We start from the raw sequence: 21524 nt of genomic DNA on the forward strand, positions 1-21524 counted from the left end.
ATCTCCTATATAATTATATAAAAATCTTCACTGATAGGTAGGGTGTTTAATCTGTCTACAATTTTCTTTGGTAGAAATTAATTTTGTTAATTTTTTATGTGGAATGACCCAATTTCAGTATCATTTATGCAAGTGCCTTCCATCCCCCAACTAATTTCACATTTATTCAGCCAACAAATACTGGCCAAGTCTTCCTTGTGTATCAGGCACTGTTCCAACACTGATGATAATGCAGGATAGAGGGAGGACTGGGGAAAAGACATGGTATTAAGGAGACATTCCATAGCAATAAGAGAAACTAACAAGTGTATAGCATGTCAGATGGAGACGCTATCTAGGAAGAAAAGTACAGCCCCCAAAAGAAAAGGGTCGTGTCGGGAATCTCGCCACCAGGAATGTTACCACTGTCAATATGATATCTGTGTGAAGACACGGCCCAGGTGAGAGAGTAAGTATGTGGGTGAACGCAGGAAGGATGGGAATTCCATCTGAACTCTCAGAGGATGCAGTGCTCCTGGTGTGTTGTCTGAAAACTGTCAAGGAGCTAAATAGTAAGCCAGGAGAGCCTAGAAGCAGAAGAATGGAGAGAATTAGGAGCCGAAGTTGTAGGGCCTTGTGAGTTGCTATCAGGACTTACAGTGGGTATATTGTGATCAGAAGAGACTATTGTCAGACCTGCCACCACGATTGCCACACTGACAGAAAAACTGGAGTACCTTTTCAACATTCTATTAAAAATTTCAAAATCATACCTATAATCCCAGTAGGCAGATCTCTGTGAGTTCAGGACCAGCCTGGTCTACATAGTGAATTTCAGGCCACTCAGGGCTATATAGTGAGACTGTGCCTCAACAAACAAACAAACAAACAAACAAACCATTTATTTAGTGTACTTGTGTGCGTGTATGATGGTGTGCATGTGGAGGTTAGTGAGGAATTTGTCACAGCCAGGTGTCTTCATGTGGGTCCTGGGGCTCAAACTTAGGGCATCAGCCTTGGCAGCAAGCCCCTGTACCTGCTGAGCCTCATTCCTCTTCCTTCCTTTTCCTTCCTTCCTTCCTTCCTTCCTTCCTTCCTTCCTTCCTTCCTCCCTCCCTCCCTCCCTCCCTCCCTCTCTCTCTCTCTCTCTCTTTCTTTCTTCCTTCCTCTTTGTTTCTTTCTCTTTCTTTCTTTTTATATTTCTTTTGTTGCTTTATTTATTTATTTATTTTGTTTTTTTCGAGGCAGGGTTTCTCTGTGTAGCCCTGGCTGTCCTGGAACTCACTTTGTAGACCAGACTGGCCTTGAACTCAGAAATCCACCTGCCTCTGCCTCCTGTGTGCTGGGATTAAAGGTGTGCACCACCACACCCGGCTGTTATTTATTTATTTTTGATGGCACAGTATATTGAGTCAAGGACAAGACAGGGTCTCACTAAAGTTCTCAATCTGGCCTTGAACTTGCAATCTTCCTGCCTCAACTTCCCAAGTACCTGGAATTACAATCAAACTTGGGCCACCAAGCCTAGCACATCACTTGTTCTAGCCAGATGTTGTGCAATACTATCCAGTGAGTGTAACAGCCACCTGAACAGTGTGACTCCACGCTGCTACTGGATCTCAGCTGGATGCATTTCTGCCCCATCCACACATGGTTTGGGGAGGTACTAGAGAGCTAACTGAAGATTCTATCTACGCAGCTATGGGGGAGTAGCCATCTGTGCTGGTGGAAACTTTCAGTAGTGTGACTGCTCTAGGGGCAGTAAGTAGCCCCCATGTACTGTAAATGACCCCTTACCCATGCTCTGTGAGTAAGCCTAATAAAGTCATTGGTTTTCCAAGTTGAATTTTGGAGAAACTGTACTTTGGTACATATATCATTTGGTGCCCCTTCTGAGGGACAAAGATATATTTTTAGTCTCCTTAGAAATAAGTTTGCGCCGGGCGTGGTGGCACACACCTTTAATCCCAGCACTCTGGAGGCAGAGGCAGGCGGATTTCTGAGTTCAAGGCCAGCCTGGTCTACAGAGTGAGTTTCAGGACAGCCAGGGCTACACAGAGAAATCCTGTCTCGGAAAAAAAAAAAAACAAACAAAAAACCAAAAAAAAGAAATAAGTTTGCAGAACACTAGGGGTTGAGAGTGCCTAACCAAAACCCTGTTGATATAAAGATCAAAGAGGGCTGGACCTCCCTCAGGAGAGATTCCTTATGAATATCATTGTGAAGGGAAGAGCCAAGCTAAGGATCAACAGTCAAAGTACAATTACCCTGGCCCCATTGCATGAGTGGGTTTATCATACTTCCCAAGGTATTCTGGGTACTTTGATGGACTCTCTGGTTATAATTATTTTTTCTCAGACTTTTCTGCTCCAGAGACTGAGAATGAATTAGAACATGAGCCAGATGGGCAGATGTTGACTGAAGGCTAAAAGGAAGAAGATGAGATGGCCTGAGGCTGGCATCTTCTGAGACCCTAATAGCATGGACTTCACAGTATCCCTCAGTGGTCGTTCACTATCAGGTACTTATTTCTTGTCATTTTAGATTTTGTTTGAGTGCATGGTTCCTGGACCTTTCCCTAACATTTGTGACATGATAACCAATCTAATTGCAGTTAACTTTCCTGTAAACTCAATGAGAGCAGGGGTCTTGGTGCTTGCCTTGTCTCCAGCCCCACACTAGAGGTTTGCAGTGTGTGTTGGGTGAATGTAACCATTCACAAAATGGCTGCACGTGAACACGTGTGGAGTTCGAGCTGGCTCTGGGTGCTTGATTTCATCTGTGGGAGTGGGCATTCTATGCTGTACTTTTGTGATGGTAATGTGTGGTTGTCTGGCCCCCTGGGAAGTTGCCCAGCTGTTTGGTGGCGTCCTTTGTTTCCTTGTGGGCTGAGTTATCCCCAAGTAAAGACCCTGCAGTTGGATGCAATGTCTGCAGCAACAGCCGCTGTCTGCAGCTGGGTGGGTGTGATCTGGAGACCGAGTCTGTCTGATTCTCTGTTCCTGGCTGCTGACAATAAACAGGCTTTCCTCCACAGCTGTTGACAGTTGCCTCCCACACAGCCCACCAGAGCCCTGCCCAGGGCTGGCATGACTCCCTCCCTCCCTGTTGCACTAATTATAACAACACTGTATTATTACTCGTGCCTGAGAGTTTCACGCAGACATTTCCCCCTGGACTTTGGAATGAGACTCAAAAAGTAGAACTGCTGAAAATGTATTGAAGTTAATGTGGTCAGGTTCAAGTTATCTAATATGACTTGCTGATCTTCTGTAGAGGGCAAGGAGAAAGGATGCCGGTTCAAGGGTGAGGAGAAGGCCTCTCAGCAATCCTGGATAGGAAGGAAGGTGGTACAGAGCCTGGGCTCTAGTTTTCCTGGTGTCCTCAGGATATCACCCTGTAGTTTCTTCCTAATTGTGCACACCTTGGATTGGGAGAAAGAGTGTTGGGAAAGCCTCTTGGAGGAGCTGAGTACAAATATCAGAAAAGTTGATTTTCTCCTGAGAGTATCTGCTTCTGGTGCCTGAGCCAGGCTGTTCTTTCCCTGGGTGCTGCCATGCAGTTCTGCCCTCCTCAGGGGCTGCAGGGTAGGCTCTGAACACACAGTGGGTATGGGAATCATTCATCGCCTGTTTCCCAGGGCCACGGGGCAGTCCAGGAGGCACATGGCCCACACCAAACCATAGGCTTGCTTTTAACAGCAATGACTGTGCCAAAACGAGAGCTGGGAACAAAGCTGTGCTTTGGGACTCCCATATGAACCTTTCTGCACCTGAATCTGGTGAGTGCCTGGGAGGAGGAAGAATAAGAAGCCAACTAGGGATACGGACAGAGAACACTTACCCAGTGTCTTACTCAGTGTTGTATGGCTCTGAAGAGACACCATGGCCACAGCAACTCTTATAAAGGACAACACTTATCTGGGGCTGGCTTACAGGTTCAGTGCCTTAGACAATTGTCATAGTGGTGAGAAGCATGGTGGCACTCAGGCAGACACAGTGCTGGAAAAGTGGCTGAGAGTTCTACATCTGTTTAGCAGGTAACAGGAAGAAACAGTACCACTGGGCTTGGCTTGAGCATTTGAAACCTCAAAGCCCTATTCACAGTTTCTCCAACAAGGCCATACCTCCAATAATGCCACTCCTTATGAGTCTATGCAGACCAATTTCAGTCACACCACATGTTCACGCCTAACATGTTCAAAGTCCAGCACTGTGTCTAGCACTGCCAGAAAGAAAATGTCACCTCGTCATGAACCTGGCCCCCTCCACTTCTGTAACATTATGATTTGATCCCGTGGTCAATCTCATTTTCTCAGTAGTCTCCCATGACAGGAGGAAGGGCGGAGGCAGCTGTTCAAACCATTTGCCCTGGATTTCAACAGCGCTCCACCTGCTCCCCAGCAGTGCCACCCTGGGAGACCCCTGAGCAGCTGTTCACTTGTCTCATTCGCTTTTCACCCTTGGTCACCACTGCCGGACTATTTCCTCAGCTATAATGGGATGTATGCATGGTTCCAAGTGGGGCTGGTTACTCTGCACCGAGAGAACATAAGCTCTGTGAAGAAAAGTGCCCTATCAAGCCCAGTACTATTATATGTATTCCTCCTGTGAGGCAATTTGCTCATACCTAGTAAATGTGAGGGGTGAAGCTGGCCAGCTATCATGTGAGCTCCTTGTTCTTAAATAGACTCAACACTTTCTCAAAAGTTTTCAGATGCATTCATTTAAAACTGCAGATTGCCTTCTGTTCGATAGTCATCATTAGCTAAGCACTCTACAGAGACCAAGGCTGTAGCTCCCAATGCTGAAAACCAAACTACCTTGGGTAATTGTAAGAAATGTGACTGCAGTTCACAAAGAATGTGCTACGATGAATCAGGGTCAGGGAGCTTTTAAGGAACAAAAACCTCACACAGAGTCTCTGAAGATATAAAACTGGTTAGACCACAGCTGCCTGCCAGGCCCTTTCCTCCTCTGAGTCCTTCCTATCCCACAGCATGATCTGCCTTCCCCACACAGTGAGCCTTGCCAGCACCTTTGTTTCTAATTTTAGCTGCTGTTTTGCATTTTGTGTAGCGTCTTGGGAAATACAAATGCAGACTTTAAACTGCAGGGAAGCCAGGCAGTTGCTTCTAGATAAGATGTCCAGAGTTGATGAGTGATAGAAAGGTTGAGGAAGAGGAATGTCAGAGCAGAACCGCGATGCTCTCAGAATCCCTCACTTCTCTTGGTGCTGATGGATAGTCACAAGGCTTCAGAGACCATTAAACTTCTTCGTGACTTGGCAAAAATTGAACTTGATGTAGATCAGTGGTTCTTACCCTTCCTAACTCTGTGACCCTTTAATACAGTTCCTCATGTTGTGATGACCCCCCACCATAAAATTATTTTAATTACTACTTTATAACTATAATTTTGCTACTGTTATGAATCATAATGCAAATATTTTTGGACATAGAGGGGTGCCAGAGGGGTCACCACCCACAGGTTGAGAACCACTGATATAAATGTTGATATGTGTGTGTGTGTGTGTGTGTGTGTGTGTGTGTGTGTGTGTATCTGTGTGTGTATGTGTGTATGTTGAGGGATGAAGAGGACTCCATATATAACCCTGAACTAGATTCAGTAATCAGCCTAAACTAGAAGTGGGGCAGAAGCTCATAACATAAGTCACATGGAATGAATCATTGGGTGTCTCTCAAGGTCAGGGAACTGGCATCTTGTTAGAAATTTACTGAAACAAAACAAAATGATGATAATGATACCTTTGCTCTTTTGAAATAGAACACACAGAAAAGTACATGGATTACATAAGAGGATTCTTATAGACCTGAGTGAGCTAACATGAAAGGGACTGTCTTAATGAGGGTTCCTATTGCTGTGAAGAGATGCCATGACCACAGCAACTCTTATAAAGGAAAACTAGTTGTGACTGGCTTACGGGGGTTTAGTCCATTATTGTCACAGTAAAGGATGGTGGCATACAGGCAGATATGGTTCTGGACTATATCTGGATTCATAGGCAGCAAAAGAGAACCACTGGACCTGGCTTCAGTCTTTGAAGCCTCAAGCTAACCCCAGTTACACACTCCCAACAAGGTCCTGATAGAGCCACTCCATATGACTGTCTTAGTTAGTGTTTCTTTTGCTGTGAAGAGATACCATGACCACAGCACATTTAATTGGAGCTGGCTTACAGTTTCAGAGGTTCGGTCCATTATCATCATGGTAGGAAAGATGTCATCATGCAAACAGACATGGTGCTGGAGTTTCTGAGAGTTCCATATCTTGTTCCAAAGGCAAAGAAGAAAAGACTCCAAGTCTACCCCAACAGCAACTAACACACTTCCTCCAACAAGGCCACACTTCCTAAATGTGCCACTCCCTAGGCCAAGCATATTCAAACCACCACAGGAGCCCTGTGCCATTTCTACCTAGGTCAAGGAGTATTGTCAACACACCAGGAAATCCCTTCCCAGTAGAATTCAACCCCTTTGTTCATCCAGTAGTAACTGACTAATGTGGTGATCATTTTTTTTTCTCAGTTCCATTTTTGATTTCTAAAACTGCATCCCTCCATAGCACAGGCTAGTTCTCCCTGTTTAGCATCTACATCATCTAAGTGGAATTGCCAAGGCTCTAGAGTTTTATACTGATTTATATATATATATATATATATATATATATATATATATATATATATATATACAGTATTTGACTTAAACCTGGGGCCTCGTGCTTGCTATGATAAATGCTTTACTACTAAACTATATCTGGAGTATAGTTTATAAAGGAGTCTTCCACCTTTAGTTTTAATACAGAGAGTCTAACTAAGCTGCCAGGTTAGCTTTGAACTTCAGACCTTCCTGCATTCCAGGCCAGCAGACCCAGCTGTGTCTGTTTTAGTTTGTTTGTTTGTTTGCTGTCAATACTTTGTGAGATTTCATTAAGTTTTCAAGACAGCAATTCTTGCCCCTTGTAGAGTTATCACATCCCCTTACTTTCTAAACCTCAGAGAAGCATATTTTTTCCCTCTAAGTTATAACAAATTAAAGTAAATTTGATTAGTGGAGATTTTGCAATATTTCTTGAGCCACCCCCTTCTTCTGGATGTTGCTGAGTCAGGACCAGGGTTACTGCTTCTGGCTGCAACTGTGTTTTCTCTGCCCTTCTGTGAGATGGGTGGTCCAGGGAACCCTTCATAGGTGTGTGTGTATAGAGGGGTGCTTTGTTGAAGGAAGTGATCTTAGCTATGAGCTCCCAGAAACACAAAACTAACGTTCTATGAATCTTAGATGAGGCATGGGGAAGCCAGGACTCCTCCAAGGTAATATGTGTGTCTCAGTCATTTCACGGAGGTTTTCTGGTCCCTTAGACTGTACAAAAGGCAGAGACTAGAGTGTGTAGATGAGATAGGACATTCAGCAGTATCTTTGATCTTTTCCCAAACTGTTTATTCTTCACTCTTAGTTAGGCTTACTATTGCTGCAATGAGACACCATAACCAAAGCAACTTGGGGAGGAAAGGGTTTATTCAGTGAACACTTCCACATCACTGTTCATCTTTGAAAGAAGTCAGGGTAGGAACTCAAACAGGGCAGGAACCTGGAGACAAGAGCTGATGTAGAGGCCATGATGGGTGCTGCTTACTGGCTTTCTCCCTATGGCTTTATACAGCCTGCTTTCTTATAGAACCCAGGACCAGCAACCAGTCCAGGGATGGCACCATCCACAATAGACTGGGCCCTCCCATACCAATCACTAATTAAGAAAAATGCCTACAAACTTGCCTGCAGTCTGATCTTTAAAGGTATTTTCTCAGCTGACTCTCCCTTCTCTCTGAAGACTCTAGCTTGTGTTAAATTGACATAAAATTAACCAGAACATCCACAGAAATTTAGAGTATGGTCTTTGAGTCAAACCAGCTTAAGCTCCAGGCTTACTGTGACCTATGTCCTGTGACTATAGACTCCTCCTCACCTTAGAAATGGAATCTAATGCTAGTACACACCTTGTGGGGCTGTGATGGTTAGTTAAGAAATGCTCCAAAAATGGTTAGCATGCCACCTAAAATAACCCTGGGCAACATTGAGCAAAAGCTTCCAGTGGTCAAGATAATGGAATACTGTGGAGAGCCTTTTGAGGTGCCTCTTGGCAGGAGTCTGACATTGGCCAAGGACAAGGAAATGGGCTTCGGGCAAGAATCGGACAATGGCCATGACAAGGAAGTAAGCTCATGTAGGAATCTGACATTAGAGCATGACAAAGAAGTAAGTACAGGCAGGGATCCGACATTGCCCAAGGACAAGGAAGTATGAATCTGATTTTAGGGTAGAACAAAGAAGTAGGCATAGATATCTTGATCATCCTTAGAAACAGTTATCACAGGAGTGATCATGGGGCTTTGTGTTTATTGTCTTGCTTGTTCCTTGACTATTGTCTTTTTAGTTCCTCATTGTAGTTCTTGCCCTTAATACCTGCATGTAATTAAAATGGTATAAAAAGCTGATTGGGAAAATTAAAATTGCCTTCAGTCTCAGAATTGACTGGGGTCAATGTTGTCTGTCTTTTCTTTTTAATCCTCACTCCCACACTGGAGAACCCGTTGACTGACTGAGGGGGCTTGGTCAGAATACTGTAATGATTTAGTCTATTGTCACCCTCATCTTCATGTGGGGGAATTGTGGCTCAGAAAAGCCAAATTGCCTAAGATCTGATGGCTTGTTTGTGGTGGAGACAGTTTAACCTTCCTGATCATTTTGTTGATGTATTTCTCTATGTTTTTTTAAAAATAAAGTGTGTGTGTGTGTGTGTGTGTGTGTTTTGAGGGGTGCTTCAGGGGATAACTCTACCGAGTCAGTTTTCCCTACTTGTCTTTATGTGTGTTCCAGGGATCAAACTCAGGTTGCAGGCTCACACCGCAAGTGCTTCTCTCCGCCGGGCTGCCTGGAAGACCCCTCTTGCTTGCTTTTCACCTCTCATGTAGCTTCTGATGTCGCCAGGGTCCTGTCAACTCCCTGTTCTACCTGATTAGAAATGAAGCTGGTTTGCACCTGGAGAACATTCAGAATGACTTACCTGTCACTCCAGCATGTGTGAGGCAGAGGCAGGAGGAGGAGGAGGAGGAAGAGGAGGAGGAGGAGGAGGAGGGAAAGAAAAAAGAGGAGTAAGAAAAGGAGGAGGAGGAGGAGGACTGCTTGCAGGTTGAGGCCAGCCTGGGTTGTATAGGTCCAGGCCAGCACAGGCTAAAGAGTGAATACTGTCTCCAAACAAAACAAAAATAACATCAACAAAGGAGAAAACAAAAAACAAAACAAACAAACCAAGATGAGCCTAAAAGTCAAGGAAAATAGAGTTTTTCAAAGTCAAAAAGACAAGTAAAGTAGATTGTCTCCCTTCTGAAAGGAGCATGGCCAAACTGGCATCTTGATTTTTAACTTGCATTATGTTAGATTTAAAAAAAAAATGTTGGTTTATTTCATTAATATGTATGTATGTGGGCACACTACACATGTGGAGCTCAGTTCCGAGGATCAAAGTCAGGCTGTCAACCACGGCAGCAGTTGCCATCACTCGCTAAGCCATCTTGCTTGTCCCCTGTTATATAGGTGATAGACAAAGTCACTATGGTCATAACTGTGTGTGTTTTAAGTCATCAGTTTGTAGTTAAAAACAAAAACAATAGAAAGCTACTATACACAGTTTAACTGATATGGTAAGAATATAATTTGGTAGGGTTTTTTTTTTTTTTCTCTTTTGAAAACTGGATAAGCCACTTTAACTTCTATTTTTACAAAATAAGCAAATTGTATTATACAATAGATAAATCATGTGATTGTCTTAACATTTAAAAGAGAATATAATTTGGAAAATCAATCAACTATAAAAGGGGATCTTTTTTATTTTTTTCTCCCATTCTTGAATATATGGTCAAGCTCATATGTAGGAGTTCTTGTGTACATGCTAGTGTGAGATAAAGAGGAAGAAGGGAGTTAGGTCCTCTCTTCAGCCATCCTTTATGCTAGCTGTCAGATGACAGACCCTCCCAGGAGGTGGTGAGTGGGGGCTGCTACCCTTCAAGCTATGACTGCTCCTCAGCCTTTACAGCTAGGGAATCTTCAGAGGACACACACAGCAAGTTTGCTTCCCATAGGTAGCCTAAATGGGCACGCTGCCCTCCTGAGCTACTACTCCACTGCCTCTCAGTGAACATCCATCATCAGGTAATGACTTTTGGACTTCCTTTCCCCCTCCAACTCTAGCCCCTGGCTAGAGGAATGATTTTTCTCTACATACTGACTCACCCCCAAGCTTCGAGTTGAAGCTGCACACCAATTTAAAGCCCAGACAATGTTCTGTCTGTCACTCACAGACTGCAGTCTTCCCTCACACCAGCCCTGGTGTTTCACTGGCTTCCTGGGGTCACTGTGTGGCCAGGGCTGCTGACTGTTCAGCTGCCCCCAGTTGTTCAGTCACCAATTCCCCTGTATCAGACACCACCAGCACTGCTGTCCCCACCGCCACTGCTGCTACCACTGCTGTCTTCTTCCTTTTTTTTTTTTTAAGTTATTTTATAACTCCACTTGAGGGTTAACAGAAAAAATAAAATAGAGAAGCCAGTACTGTGGTGAATTAGAGAACTTTGCTCCTGTCATCAAGAGAGCTGAGGATTATCTGTTATTTTAATCATCTTTGATATTCAACCACTAATTATTTGGTTATAGGAGTGCAGACCTGAACCTTCAGGAAATTTTTTTTTTTCATTAAGTTGACTCAAGCTGCAAGACTGGGCCAGGAACACATGGCAGCCTGGATGCAGGGAATTGCATGGTCAGGCTAAGAGCTGCTGCTTCTGCACCTGGGGCAACCTGGCTCCTAGTTTGCAGGAGGGGAAGTGTCTGGAAAGAGGTATTCTATATCAAGTGCAGAGGTCACTCAGAGGCTCTGCATCCCTCAGATCTGGAACAGCACTAGCATAGAAAGTGTATCTTTCTGATACCCACCACCTGGACTCACACCTTGTAATTCACTGCTTGACTTGGTTCTGTGACTTTTGGTTCCTCACTTGTAAGATGAGTCTTTAACTGTCCATTCCACTCCCCCCCCCACCCCCCAGGACTGCTATAGGAGACAAAAGCACATACCAAGGGCTCAGCACCTAAGTATTACTCAGTACACAACATCTTGTTCAGTTGTATTATCTACTGTCATTGCCATCACTGTCACAGGTCCATATTCACAGGCTGGAAAACTTACCTACAGGAGGAGCTTCGGAGGCTGACTCTGTAATCCCAGGCCTTGGAAGGATGTGTCAGGAGAATGGTGAGTTAGAGGTCAGCCTGAAGATCATACTGAGAACACGTTTTAAAAAAAAAACCTAAAAAGAGCCACTAAGCACTTCAGCTCTGGTGGGCTCCTGTAGCAGAAGGGTCTGTCCTTGTGGTCACTCCTTCTCAGTATCAGCATTGCAGCAGAGTCCCTGGGCACTCATTGCAATCAGCTGACTTGGTAGTCAAAGCAGGTTTGACAGTTCTGCATGCCCACAAAGTTAGATTCAAGTATGCTGAGTCATACTGCAAGATCTGATGGCAAAGCCAGTCATTGAAGCAGACAGCAGGCCCCACAGTCATAAAATCCAGTGTTTGCTGAAGGCATGTGGTGAATGTTGGTTCCTATGTCTGGGTGAAGGGAGGAGGATGAGTGCTAATGTTTACAGAGTACCACTCATCGGCTTGAACTTGTTGGACCCCACTCAAGTTCTCAATAGAGACTCCTTCTCACACTGTTCCAGACCCCGCAGCCCAGGGAGTCCCCACAGCCCAGGGAGTCCTTGAAATAGTTTTCTGTTTCTCAGTGGAGGGTGAGGGGCATTTGTGTACAGAAAAAAGCCCCTTCTGTGGCCCTGGTTAGGAGAATGTTCCCCCCTCCCCCACTCTACCCCGAAGCGCAATAGGTAAAGTTATGGGATCATATGTTTCTGCCAAGGTTGAGTGAGGTGTCACAAAAGAGAGGGGGTCACCGAGTATACACTAAGATCTGTTTTCTATAAGGCCTATGGACATTCATTTGTTTCTGCTGATCGTGCTGTTGGGGCATAGGATCAAAGAATGTCTTATACCCCAAAGGCTTCATCAGTCACCCCCGGACAGTGTTGTAAGATCTTTGGAGAATAAGTTAAAGTGAAAAAGTTCCTTATCAAAGGGGTATTCTAAAATTTCCTCATAACTTACTGAAAAATAAAATTTTGGAAAACAGAAAGTAACAGGTTAGCAAATAAGTTGACAAGTTAGTAAAAAAGAAGAAGATACATAAACTTTAGATCTGTGTCTTTACTGATTGAGGTTGCCTTTTGCATTTTATTTCTAGAGTGAATAGCATTAGCATCTATTTAAAGACTGCTAAACAAGTTTTAAAGGGTCCAGATGGGTAAATAGCCTGCTGAGGTAGGGGGACACTCATCTGCGTTATTAATAAGGAGTCAGGAAGTGCTGCTTGGTGCTTGGGAACGCTTGCTCTCATCCCAAGACTTTTTTTCTTTTGAGCCTTTATTGACGGTAGTATTTTACAAGGTATTACTGATGGTTCTGTTTTGTACTTACTATAACCTTAAGTGAACATCTACCATCATCAGAACACAGGAAGTGAGAAGGAAGGGATACTGGAGTCATCTTGGAGTCTGTTTCTTGCACATAAACAATTGTACTTTGTATTGATGAGATATTTGAGATGTCAAAATTTTTCTCTTGTTTCACTATTTAGCATCTTTTTTTTTTTTTTAAGTGAGAACAGTTACTATATCTCTCCAGGAGCCCAAGACTTTGCACCTCTTCTTTTCAGAACTGGGAGGCTTTATGGCACTTCTGTGGAAGGTGGGAGGTTAAGGTGTCACCTCCATCGTGTGCTAGATGAGCCCCTGGCACAGGGCTGGCACAGTCATTTGCTTTTGCTCCAAAGCATGGTTGTAAAATAACTGCCCTGTCTACGTGCTTTCTCTTCTAGATGTTTCAGTAGAGTGGTTGAGGAATAGCAAGTGAATATTTTTTTTTTTTTTTGTAATTTTAGAGTACAGAAATTCTAGCAAGGAACATTCTCATCAAAACTGAGCTTTTCCTACTGGAGGCCCATCTACCCTGATACTGAACGTGTGTGTTTCTCTGTAGAGTGTGAGGATGCAAGCACAGTTAATACTTGAGGTGACCAGTGGAATAAAACTGTGCTTGCCTCTCCCTCAGTAGTTATTATGGTTATTGACATTTCCTTAACTTTGCATCAATTATTGACATGCTAGAGCTGTGCAAAGGCTTTCTGCTCTGCAGGCCTCTGCTTGAGCTTTTTGTTATGGCTAGATTTTGGACAACTAAAGTATTTAAAAAGCAATATAGCATTTTAATATGTAGCTTTTTTTTTAATGTCAAGGTTTCAGGACCTTGTAGTTTGTCGGTCTTTAAAGATTGTGGTTTGACAAGGGAGATTAGCCCATAGATTTAATACAGCTTCACCTTCTCTAACTCATAAATTTAACTTGGAGCAATGGTCCCCTGAACGTGTCATCCCTGGCTCTCTGTGGTTTGTGGCCCTGAAAAAGCTTCCAGATGACGTCTTTGCCATCTGTCCAGCCCTCTTAGGAGCACAAAGAGGGCTGGACAGAGGATGTAGATCCTCAACTTGTATGGTTTCCTGCAATTGTAGTCATTGGCATTGGTCACTGCTTCTTTGTGGGACAGAAAGAGAAACAGAAGACAAACAGTACCTGGTGATTCTTATTTCTGACTAGTTCTGAACTAGTTCCATCATCTTTGATTAGCTCCTCCCCCTGCCTTCTCTATTGGAGCTGCTCAACCCCTCAGAACACTGCTAAAAACGAAATGAAACTAAAACCTCTACCAAGGCTAGCAAGGATGTCACATTTGACCAGTTTGTGGTTCTTAATATATTGTTCTTCCCCGTTAGGCTTGTGGGCACACCACCCATGATGGACTTCCCTCCACATTCTGCCCCTCTCCCTTCTGACATGAGACAGGCATGTATGCCCTGAAGTTATATCAAACTAAATCTAACGTGGAGGGGAGGAGAAGCATGTTTTACAGCTAAAGCCCAGCCTCTAAAATCAGCAAAAGGATCTTCCAGAGCTAATGTACATTGACCTACGTACACCTTTCCTGTAGCCTTTCCTGAGTGCTGCAGTATTTCAGAATGTCTGGTTTTGTCATTATAACATCATAACCTGCTGTCTCTAACACTAACATTCCTGAAGTTGACAGATATGAAGGCTCTGGATGCTCAGAGAGCCCTTTATCTGTCTAGAGCTTCTCTGGCATTGCTCTCACCTTTCTATCTGCTTAGCCTGAAGTTTGTGACCTTGTTCTAAAAATACCAACCTTATTCAAATAAGGGCTGCCTTAAATTCTCTATCATAAAGCCCCCATATGTACAAGGATGCTGGTCCCATCCTGCCTATGAAGTTTCAGCAGATATTTCTCTGCAGGCTGGGGGGTCCAGCAGTTCTGGGATAGAGCCTAAAGCTGCCATCTCTTTCCTTTTCTTTCCACAATTATGTGAGGCCTCAGATGAGAACTTTGGAGAAAACCAAAGAAGAAGAAAAGAAAGAGTAGGAGGAGAAGGGAGTGGAGAAGGAAAAGGAGGAGGAGGAAGAAGAGGAGAAGGAGAGGGAGAGGTAAGGAGGAGGAGAAGGAGAAGGAGAAGGAGAAGGAGAAGAAGAAGAAGAAGAAGAAGAAGAAGAAGAAGAAGAAGAAGAAGAAGAAGAAGAAGAAGAAGAAGAAAAGACAACAACACAGTCAGAGCCCTGTAATAGTTAGTTCTGGGGTTGAAGATCATACAGGAGGATGAGTGAGGTATTTAGAAAAGCTTTACTTTTGACAACTGGTTTATATTAAATTCCAAATTCCAATAATTTACTGATATTTAAAAATAAAAATTTGCCTATAGCAGAAAATATGATTGAATGGTAACATGATTTTGAGATAGGGAGATATGTTTTAATCCTGACTCTAGGTCTTTCTGTATAGTTTAGGCTGGTCTTGAATTGGAGAGTATCCCTCCTCAGCCTACAGAGTGTTGGAAGGATCCTTGCCCTCAATGTGACTTATAGAAAGTTAATTTTAAGTGTAAGAGAAAAGAAACAAGGTTTTTAAAAAAAGAAACAAAAGATTTATTTTGACAACAATGAATGCACAAGATAAAAGAACAGGTAAATATTTATGACTTAACAATGGATAAAGGACAGTATCATCAATACACAGAGCTTGCATAAAACAAATTAGAAAATAAACATGATAATAGAAAGTCAAAAGACAATGAACAGTTCACAAAAAAAAAAAAAAGATAAAAGCCTATGAAGATGAACAACATTTTCATCCAAAGTGTTGCTGAAAGCAAGAGCTATGGCTTCACACTGTCAGTGTGGGCACTTCACTCTTTTCCTTTCCAAAAAGGGAAGGGAAGGGAAGGGAAGGGAGGAGGGAAGGGAAGGGAAGGGAAAAGGGAAGGGAAAGATTGCTCCTCAATATCCAGCAACAATATCCAGGCACCTCTTTTGCTTAAAGTTAACCTTTAAAACTCACTGCTTTTTAAAAAAACTTATTTTGTGAACTTGGTTTTAAAATGTTTTCCATTGAGTGTGATAGCACATACATGGAACCCCAGCACTCAGGAAGCAGAAAGCAGAGAGGATCCAGAGTTCAAGGCTATAGTGGGCTTTGAAGTAAGTTCTGGGCTAGCCTGGGCAAAATAGGGCAAACATTTTCAATGGAACAAAGCAAAATATGTTCTTTATAGTAGCAACTTAGAGTTAATAAAGGGATTATATTTCATTCTTTGTGGAAAACAATAATATGATGTTTTGTTTTATAATCTCTTAGATCCCATCCCATCCTCTGCCTGTTCCCACCTCCAGCACCTGCTGACTCTAAACACCAAACATGAACTGACCCCGCTGCTGGCTTTGGATCAAGTCCAGCCTGACACCATATTGTTGTGAAGTTGGCCAGCCAAGAATCAATTTGCTATTGTTCAATAATGGAAAAAGTAAAAAAAAAAAAAAAAAAAAAAATCTTGTAACATGGAAATTACATAATTATAATTTTCAGTGTACATAATTCAGATTTTATTGAAGTATAACTATGTCCATTTGTTTTTGTATCGTTTGTGGCTACTTTTGCCCCACGACAGCAGTGTTGAGACTCTCAGGTCTATCTGGCCACACTCTGCTGCATTTTACTTGTTATTGGCATTGGTCCTCTCTACCTTTCCCCCACATCCTCATCTGTTTCATGAAAGTACACATACCATTTGGACTGAAGGCTATGAAATAAAAATTTCATCTTTAAAGATGCTGATATGGATGGTTTTAAAATGCTGACTTAGGGGATTTTTGGGATAGCATTGGAAATGTAAATGAAATAAATACCCAATTAAAAAAAAAATGAGCCTGGTGTGGTGGCTCACTCCTTTGATCCCAGCACTTGGGAGGCAGGGGCAGGCGGATTTCTGAGTTCGAGGCCAGCCTGGTCTACAAAGTGAGTTCCAGGACAGCCAGGGCTACACAGAGAAACCCTGTCTCGAAAAACCAAAAAAAATTAAAAAAATAAAAAAATGCTGACTTTGTAAGTCAAACTAAAAGAGTCTTTTTAAATGGCTTTAGAACTTGAATATGGGGATAAAATAAATAATCTTTTCAAGCATTTATCTCTTAACAAATTACAAAATAATCTTAGCAGTAAATTATTGATTAGAATTATAATTAATTTGCATGTGAAGAATTTATAACTTCTTGTAAAGTAATCCTGTAGTAAATTGTCACTGTGCTCCAAAACAGACTCAGTGCTGGTTCATAAGATGAGAACAGAACCTGAATACATCCTTTTCATCACTATTGAGTTAGTACTGCAATGCTTAGCACATTGCCTACTACATGCAAATGTAGCAAAGTGAATGTTAGGGAATGAAAGTGGTCAGCAGGTTATTCCGAAGATATATACATATAAAGTTTTATGTATATATATATACATATGCATACATATATATGTATATATATATATATGTATATATATATATATATATATATATAAAATATACACACTAAACTATTTTGGAGTCAACAAAGGCTAAGTATACAGTTTTCAAATACTTTAGTTATATTTTAATCATAACTTCTATTTTCAGAAGATTATTAATATTATACAAGGTGCCCAAGAAAGTATCACAAAAAAATCTCATTAAAATTGTTATTACAAAAAGTAATATATGTTCTGAACAAGTTATAACAGTAGTGAATTTCCAAAAAATGTTTTGATCGAAAGAGTAATACATATTCATAAAAAATAAAAAATATTTCAAAATAAAGATTGCAGCTCAACATGAAACCTTAACTCCTTGGTTGGTGCTCCCTTCGCTCTTCCTGCTAACTTGGCCCTTTCCAGAGAACTGTAAAAAGCAGAAAATATCCTGGTACTCAGGACATCTAAATACCTGCAATTCTGTGGAGCTGTAAAGCTTGGATTCCCTTCACAGGAAATGCTTTAACACGGGCGTTCCTATTTATTTCCCAGAAATAGAGAGACATTAACTTATGACCACTTCACCTCTGAAGACAACTTACTTTTATAAACTGCCTGGACTGTCTTCTGTCACAATTGTCTGTATAGTTTAGCATGTATGACAATTATTTTTCTAAAATACAATATTACTCTATAATAATGTTTTGAAATTTCTTTTTTCCTGAAAAAAAAAAGTTTCTTTAATGATACTCAAATTCTACTGTATTATTTTTAATAACTGAAGAGTATTTATTATATGAATATGCCATCATTTCTCTCTGTTACAAACATTTGGATTACAATTAATTTTAAAGTGCTTTAAATTCCAAACAGTCTCACTGGCAAATAGCTACTTTATAAAAGATCAAGTGATGTCAAAAGGGGAAAAGTACAGAAAACAGAAAAGTAAAAACTAAAGCAAGCCGGTATATTCTGTGGAAGCAATGAAAGGCCTCGGTGCTTCGGCAGCAAACTGCAGATGACTTGGTGTGACTGGTGCAATGACAACACAGTGGATCAAGGACCTCCATATAAAACCACACACACTGAAACTACTAGAAGAGAAAGTGGGGAAGAGCCTTGAGCACATGGGCATAGGGAAAACTTCCTGAACACAATACCAATGGCTTATTATGATGTTTGAAGATCAAGAATTGACAAATGGGACCTCATAAAATTGCAAAGCTTCTGTAAGGCAAAAGACACGGTCAATAGGACAAAACAGAAACCAACAGACTAGAAAAAGATCTTTACCAATCCTTCATCCAATAGAGGGCTAATATCCAATATATACGAAGAATTAAAAAAATTAGACTCTAGGCAATCAAATAACCCTATTTAAAAATGGCGTACAAAGCTAAACAAAGAATTCTCAATTGAGGAAACTCGAATGGTGGAGAAGCACCTAAAGAAATGTTCAACATCCTTAGTCATCAGGGAAATGCAAATTAAAACAACCCTCAGATTCCACCTCATACCGGTCAGAATGGCTAAGATCAAAAACTCAGGTTGGAGAGATGGCTCAGCAGTTAAGAGCACTGACTGCTCTTCTGAAGGTCCTGAGTTCAAATCCCAGCAACCACATGGTGGCTCACAACCATCTGTAATGATATCTGACCCCTTCTTCTGGTGTGTCTGAAGATAGCTACAGTGTACTTATATATAATAAATAAATAAATCTTTAAAAAAACCAAACATACAAACGAACAAAAACTCAGGTTACAGCAGATGCTAGCAAGGATGTGGAGAAAGAGGAACACTCCTCCATTGTTGGTGAGATTGTAAGCTGATACAACCACTCTGGAAATCAGTCTGCTGGTGGCTCCTCAGAAAATTGGACAAAGTATTACCTAAGGACCCAGCTATACCACTCCTGGGCATATAACCAAAAGATGCTCCAACATAAAACAAGGACACATGCTTCACTATGTTCATAGCAGCCTTATTTATAATAGCCAGAAGCTGGAAAGAACCCAGATGTCCTTCAACAGAGGAATGGATACAGAATATGTGGTACATTTATACAATGGAGTACTACTCAGCTATTAAAAACAATGAATTCATGAAATTCTTAGGTAAATGGGGAACTAGAAAATATCATCCTGCTCTTGTTCTCTTGCTCTTCCCTTCTTGCTCTGGCTCTGTCCCCTCACCCTTTCCCCATTCCCTTCCTCTCTGCCCCCTCACTCCCCGCCTCCATGTGCTCATGGCCTCTACTCCTCTTCTCTCTCTCTCTCTCTGCCTTTCTCTGCCTCTACTACCCTCTTGACTCCCCTCCCTCTGCCCTGAATAAACTCTATTCCATACTATAGAAAAAAAAAAAGAGAGAGAAAAGAGAGAGAAAGAAAATATCATCCTGAGAGAGGTAACCCAAACACAAAAGAACACGCATGGTATGTGTTGTGGATAGCCCTGGGGCTAATTATATTTGATGTTAATTCCTTTCTCCTATGAGTGGCTTCGAACAAGGAATGAGTCAGCACTCAGGTGATTTCCTGTAAACCTGCTCCCCACCTTAATTTGTAAAGTAAAGGAGAGCTGATGATTGGGCAGTAACCAAGCCCACTGGGTCAGTCAGCAGGTTCTCCAGCACAGGAGTGAGGATTAAAAAGAAAAAAGATATTTAGACAACGTGGTAGTGTGACCCCAGTTCATTCTAAGACTGAAGGCAAATTTTTATTTTCCAGCCCACTTTTTATACCATTTTAATTACATGCAAGTATTTTGGGCAAGCAGTACAATAAGGAACAAAGCAGCAGTACGATAAGGAACTACTAACAAAGCAGTCCTGTGATTACTCCTGATAGTTGTTTAAAAAGGGCTTATCATAATGACTGAAAAACTTGAGCCCACTTCCTCGTCCAAACCCAAAAGTCTTGTCTGAGGCCTAGTTCCACCCTGAGACCAAAATTCCTGCCTAATCCTACTTCCCTATTACAGCCTAAAGTTAGATTCTTGCCTTATCTTGCCCTAATGTCAGATTCCTGTCTGAGCTTACTTCCCTGTCGTAGGCCAATGTCAGATTCCTGTCTGAAGCCCACTTCTTTGTCCTTAGCCAATGTCAGACTCCTGCCAAGCGATACCCCAAAAGGCTTTCCACAGGGCAGATAAAAGGGAAGGTGGGAAGGAAGGTGAGGGAGAGAAAAGAAGGAGAAAATGAAAGAGGGAGAGGACGCAGAGGAGGGGGAAGAAGGAGAAAAGCAGAGCAGAAGCACAGGGCCTGGAGAAACTGCAAGGTCTAAGGGGTTTCATAAGCTGTGGAAGATGGTAGTGTAGTGGTAGATCTGTCCAATCTAGAGGCATAGTATGTATTCATATTAACTGTGTTGTGTTTTCCTTGCCAGGGCATATTTGGGAGGAGATTTACCACAACAGGTATGCACTCACTGATAAGAGGATATTAGCTCAAAAGCTCAGAAATACCCAAGATACAATTCACAGACCATATGAAGCTCAAAGTGTGGGTGCTTCGGTCCTTCTTAGAAGGGGTAACAAAATACTCATGGGAGCAAATACAAAGTGTGGAGCTGAGACTGAAGAAAGGCCATCCAGAGACTACCTCATGCATCCATCCCATATACAGTCACCAAACTCAGATACTATAGTGGATGACAAGAAGTTCATGCTGACATGAGGGTGATATAGCTGTCTTATGAGAGGCTCTGCCAGAGCCTGACATATGCAGATGCGGATACTTGCAGCCAGCCATTGAACTGATCACAGAGTCCCCAATGGAGGAATTAGAGAAAGACCTGAAGGAGCTGAAAGGGTTTGCAACCCCTTAGGAAGAACAACAATACCAACCAACCAGAGTTCCCAGGGTCTAAACCACCAACCAAGGAGTACACATGGAGGGACCCATGGCTTCAGCCCCATATGTAGCAGAGGACAGCCTTGTCGGGCATCAATGGGAGAAGAGGCCCTTGGTCCTGTGAAGACCCAGATGCCCCAGTGTAGGGGAATGCGTGGGCAGGGAGTTGGGGGTGAGTGGGTGGAGGCACACCCTCACAAGCAGGAGGAGGGGGGATGGGATAGGGGGCTTCTGGGGGGGGGCATTGGGAAAGGGGATAACATTTGAAATATAAATAAATAAAATATCCAATAAAATTTTAAAAAATGTGCAATTGCCAACAAATGCCGCTTTTAGACCCCGGGGAAGTCCCACTTTTAGAGAAGTACCCTGGGACTTTCTTGAGATCTGATGGATCACATGAGTGCCACACCCACTCCAGTGAAGTCTGTGTGGCAAGTCCAAAAGCTTGACTGCAGTCCTGAGGCAAAAAGTTTCATGGAAACTGGTCTCCTGGAGCCTTGGCATCCTGTAACACAAATGTTCCAGATATGCCCTTGCGATAGTCGGTGAAGGGTTTAAAGTGTTTCCTTTCAGTATTGTTTTACTATAGGTGCCCCCAAAGAATGATTTGACAAATAGCTAAGTTAGATTAAACTTTGCTTCCTGACCTTCACCAATGTCCTGATGTCCTAGGCA

The 21524-nt window shown here is 42.3% G+C and overlaps 1 long non-coding RNA gene across 2 annotated transcripts in view; it reads right to left on the minus strand.

Moving 5' to 3' along the window:
• Nucleotides 1–11500, minus strand: part of Gm12092 (predicted gene 12092) — a 38940-nt gene extending 27440 nt beyond the window's left edge. For both annotated transcript variants that reach the window (NR_166736.1, NR_166737.1), the window contains exon 1: nt 11238–11500. This is a non-coding gene — a long non-coding RNA (predicted gene 12092). The remainder of the gene's footprint in view (nt 1–11237) is intronic.
• Nucleotides 11501–21524: the final 10024 nt, after the last annotated feature.

The sequence above is a fragment of the Mus musculus genome, chromosome 11 (assembly GCF_000001635.26).
Source record: "Mus musculus strain C57BL/6J chromosome 11, GRCm38.p6 C57BL/6J".
Taxonomy (NCBI): Eukaryota; Metazoa; Chordata; class Mammalia; order Rodentia; family Muridae; genus Mus; species Mus musculus.